The 5,319-nt window shown below is 37.5% G+C and overlaps 1 pseudogene; it reads right to left on the bottom strand.

The window, feature by feature from the left end:
* Positions 1 to 4,305: 4,305 nt before the first annotated feature.
* LOC122737691 lies at positions 4,306 to 4,405 on the bottom strand (annotated as a pseudogene).
* Positions 4,406 to 5,319: the final 914 nt, after the last annotated feature.

Genomic DNA, 5,319 nt, shown 5'->3' with positions numbered 1-5,319 from the left:
TGTTAAGTGACTTACCCAAGTCACACAGCTAGTAAATATTTGACTCTGGATCTGAACTCAGGTCTTCCTGATTCCAGGTACAGGACTTTATCTGCTGAGCTACCTCATTGCTTCCTAGGCAAACAGAAGTTAAGTGACTTACCTAAGATCATATAGTTAGTGTTTGAGGCTATATTTGAACTCAGGTCTTTCAGGCTCTAGGCCCAGTGCTCTATGCATTGAGATAGCTAGCTGCTTCGAGTACAAGTACAATAGTTTATACTAAAGTAGCATTTTATAATTTCTAATGTGCTTTATGTACATTTTCTCATTTAATCCCCCTCCAAATTATCCAAAGTAAGTAAATAGTGCCAGTAGAATAATTCCCATTTTACAGATAAGAAAAATGAGGCTTAGGAGAGGTTAAATGACTTTTTTTGTTTTCTTTTTTCATGATAATAAAAATGAACATTTTAATATACAAAGGCAAAAACAAAAAAGGTTTTGTATGAAATTGCAAACTTCTAATAGACACAGGTTTTTAAAGTGCATATTAAATTTAACATGATTATAACAAACCTGCCCTGCCTTTCTGTCTCACTCTGAAATTCTCTTTGCTTGCTTCAGTGTATTGTTTAATGTTTTATTGATGTTCTTTTCCTTCTCTTCTGTTGTTGTTGTTGTTGTTTTTGCATTGATGTCACTACTACTAGTTTCTTCCCTAACTCTCATCCATCAAATAGAAGCCTTCCCTTTTAAGAAATAAGCAAAAAAAAAAAATAGCATTGGCCAGGTATACAAAATGGTTGTCCTATTCTGTATCTCTAGTTTACCATCTTTCTACCAAGTTGCTGGGGAGGGAGGGGGGCAGGGCTCAGTCTTTTGGAGTTATAATTAGTCATCACATTGACTGGAATTCTTAAGTCTTTCATAGTGGTTTTACTTGACAATGCTCTAGTCATTCTGTAAATTGTCCTCACTTCACTATGAATCAGTTCATACAAGTCTTTCTGGGTTTCTTAGAAACTGTCTTTCAAGATTTCTTATGGTGTAATATATTCTATTACATTCATAAATCATAATATGTCCAGCCATTCCCCAATTGATAGGTCCTCACATTAGTTTCTAAGTCTTTGCCACAACCAAAAACAAATGCTTCTATGAATGTTTTTGTAGATATCGATTTTTCTCCTCTATCTTTGACCCCTTTTAAACAATATGCTTAATAATGCTATCACTAGGTCAAAATGTATTCATACCTTAGTGACTTTTTTGGGGGGGGGGCATAGTTCCAAATTGTTTTCCAGAATGGTTAGACCAATGTACAATTCAATCAAAAATTGTGCCCTTTGTCGTCTTTGTCAATGTGATAGGCAACAAAGATGACAAAGATAGAAATGACAATTTTTGTGGGAGGTTGTGGGAAAACAGGTACACTGATGCACTGTTGATTGAATTACAAATTGCCCCTCCCCAATATGTCTCTTCTTCAGATTAAATATTCTTCATTTTCATAAGGCTCTTCACTATTCTAGTGGCACTCCTCTTGTCACCCTCCAATTTATCAATAGCCTTCTTAAAATATGGTGCCAATAATTGAAAATAATATATCAATATCTAACCAGGCACTTTACTAATCACAGACAATATTAGTCACTCAATAAATATTCATTTAGGATCTATATTTGCCAAGTACTGTGCTAAGCACTGGATTTTTTTTAAAGCAATAAACAGTCCTTGCTTTCAATGAGCTCATAATCTAATGGGGAGACAATAAATATGTAAAAAAAAAACCAAGGTACATACAGGATAAGCAGGAAATCATTAAGAGAGGGAAGACACTAGAATTAAGAAAAGTTGTGAAACATTTCCTATTGAAGATGAGATTTTATTTGGGGCTTAAAGGAAGCCAGGACACTAAGTTTCACAGTGGATAGAATGCTGGGCCTGAAGTCAGGAACACTCATCTTCCTGAGTTCAAATACAGTCTCAGACACTTACTAGCTGTGTGACCTTGGGCAAGTCACTTAATCTTGTTTGCCTTAGTTTCCTCATCTGCAAAATGAGCTGGAGAAGGAAATGGCAAATTACTCCAGTATCTGCCAAGAAAACCCCAAATGGGGTCACAAAGAGTTGGACATGACTAAATGATTAAACAACAAAGGAAGTCCTGAGGTTAGGTAGCTCTGAAAATAATTAGGCCCAAAAAATAGTCATTAGTGGTTTGATGCAAACTTGGAAGGAAATTGTTTTCTGGAATGCACCAAAAGTTTCTTTATGTTTGGTCCTATATTTTTTTTGCAGGGCAATGGGAGTTAAGTGACTTGTCTAGGGTCACACAGCTAGTAAGAGTCAAGTGTCTGAGGACGGATTTGAACTCAGGTACTCCTGAATCCAGGGCTGGTGCTTTATCCACTGCACCACCTAGCCGCCCCAGTCCTATACTTTTAAACATTGCTATCAGTGACTTAGATAAAGACATATATCCCTGTTTGTTAGATCTGTGGATAATACAAATCTGGAAAGATAGCTAAGATACTGGGTGACAGATTCTAAAATCATTTTGGCCATCTAGGATATTAGGTTGGATCTCATAAATGAAATTTTAATATGGATAAATTTAAGGTTCTTACATTTGGCTTAAAAAAATAATGTCACAAATACAATGTTGAATTGTATTTCCTTTATTTTTTTTCCATATCACACTATTGACTTATATTGAACTTGTGGTCCCCTGAAATCCATTGATCTTTTTCAGGAGTATACTGAATCAAGAGAGGTAGAGTGTGTCCCAATGTATTCTGATCTACTCTGACCATATCCAGAATATTTTGTTCATTTCTGGGCACCACACTTCAGGAAGGGCATTGATGAGCTGTAGATTTCCCAGAACAGGGCAAACAGGGTGTTACAGAATCCCATCTACTAATTGTAGATGTCCCCTAAGGCTTTGTCTTGGACACTCTTTCTTCATAACCTCTCAACATCACCATCTCTATGTAGATGATCTATTTATCTAGCCTTAATCTCTCTCTTGAACTCTAGTCTCACATTTCCAACTGTCTGTTTGAAGCCTCAATCTGGATGTTCCATAGACTTCTTAAACTTCTGAAGGAGAAGTCATCTTTTCCCCCACAATCTTTCCCTCTTCCCAACTTTCCTTTTACTGTTGAGGGCATCTCCATCTTCCCAGTCACCCAGTCCCAAAACCTAGGTTTCATCCTCAACGTCTCACTCTCTCTCACTCCTAATATCTAATTTGTTGCTAATCATCCTATTCTGTCTTCTCTCCTCAGCCTACACTAGGCTAGTGGCAATGTCTTTTATTACCTCATGCCTAGATTATTGCAGTTACCTTCTGATTGGTCTCCCTGTCTCAATTATCTCACCACTATAATCCATTCTCCACTAAGCTATCAAAGTGATCTTAGTAAAGATCAGGTCTTAGCATGCTACACCTTCCATCCTGGAGCCTTATTAACTCCATAGTCAAATACAAAATCCTCTGCTTAAAGTCTTTGCTAAAGTGGCTCCTTTCTACCTTTCTAGTCCTCTTATACCTTACATCCCAATATTATTCTGGGATCCAGTGATAGTAGTCTCCTTGCTATTTCTCCCACAAGACACTCCATCTCTTGACAATACATTTCACTGATTATCTCTCCTGCCTAGAATTCTCTTTTCTCTTATCCACTTGCCTGGCTTCCTATAAGTCTCAGCTAAAATCACTCCTACATAGAGCCATTCTTGATCTTGCTTAATATTAGTGCCTCTGGGATTTTTCTAATTTATCCTGTATAATTTCTTTTGTACATAGTTACTTCTATATTATCATTCCCTATTAGGTTGTCAGCTTCTTTATGGCAGGGATTGTTTTGGGTTTTCTTTGTATCCCTAGCTCTTAGTATAATGCCTGGCTTATACTAGATGCTTAATAAATCCTTGTTGACAACTCAGGATCATACCATTAAAAAGATCAAATGAAGGTTCTGGCAGTGTCTGCTTTAGAAAATGGAAGATTTTTAGGGCTAAGGAAAGTTGTTTTCAAGTCCTTGAAGGTCTGTTGTTTGTCCTTCATTCTCTCTCTTTTTTTCTTTTTTTTTTCTTTGTTTTCTGGCGGGGCAAAGAGGGTTAGGTGACTTGCTCAGGGTCACACAGCTAGTAAGTGTCAAGTGTCTGAGGCTGGATTTGAACTCAGGTCCTCCTGAATCCAGGGCCAGCATTTTATTCACTGTACCATCTAGCTGCCCCATTTGTCCTTCATTCTTAGAGAGGACCATGACATCGGAAGGTGATGTTATGACTTGCAGTGAATTGGAAGGCTGAAGAAATATGGAATGCTTCACAAATTTTCATGTTATTCTTGCATAGGGGCCATGCTAATCTTCTGTATTGTTCCATTTTAATACATGTGCTGCCAAAGAAAGTCTGTTACATAGATGAATGGCTAAACTCATTTATTTGGTTCTAGAACAATGATGGGTAGAAGTCGAAAAGATGCAAATTTATGCTAAACGTAAAGAAAAACTTTCTAACAAATTCGAGATCTCTGCTACTGGATGCTCAGATACTGGGTTTCGCTCTAATAGCTGGCTTTCAAGATAAGGCAGGATGTCTACCAATCATATGTGTCTGTATAGGGCATTCTTATCCCAGTGTGGTTGGGCTAGATGACATTTGAGATTCCTCACAAGGTCTCAGATACTGACACTGCTTCTATTGCTTTTCACTTTTGAGAGAGCCCTTCTTACCAACTCTAGGTTCTAATGCAATGACTACAAATCTTAATGGTATCTGAGTATTGGTGTCCAAGAATTTGAAGAATTTTCATGATGAAAGGGGAAAGGGGAAGGGAATAATAATTTATAAACTATATGCCAAGTACTGTGCTAAGCACTCTTTTTTTTTTTTGAGGCAATTGGGGTTAAGTGACTTGCCCAGGGTCACACAGCTAGTAAGTGTCAAGTGTCTGAGGCCGAATTTGAACTCAGGTCCTCCTGAATCCAGGGCCGGTGTTCTATCCACTGTGCCACCTAGCTGCCCCAACTAAGCACTCTTATAAACATTGTCTTATTTGATCCTCACTGCAGCCCTGTAAGGTAGGTGCTATTATTATCCCCATTTTACAGGTGAGGAAACTGAGCTAGAGATTGCAACTTGATCAAGCTCAGATAGCTATTCTTTGCAAAGAAAAATATTTAGGATATCAGAAAACTTCTGGGCAGCAACTAAGAATGAAATGAGACTGGATATACAGATTTGGAGTTCTTTGCATGAAAGTTAATCATTGAACTTGTGATAGTAGATGAGATCACAAAAGAAAGATTAGAAAGAGAAAAG

This window comes from Dromiciops gliroides, chromosome 1, assembly GCF_019393635.1.
Source record: "Dromiciops gliroides isolate mDroGli1 chromosome 1, mDroGli1.pri, whole genome shotgun sequence".
NCBI classification, from domain to species: Eukaryota; Metazoa; Chordata; class Mammalia; order Microbiotheria; family Microbiotheriidae; genus Dromiciops; species Dromiciops gliroides.
This window is presented reverse-complemented; position numbering and strand designations above follow the sequence as displayed.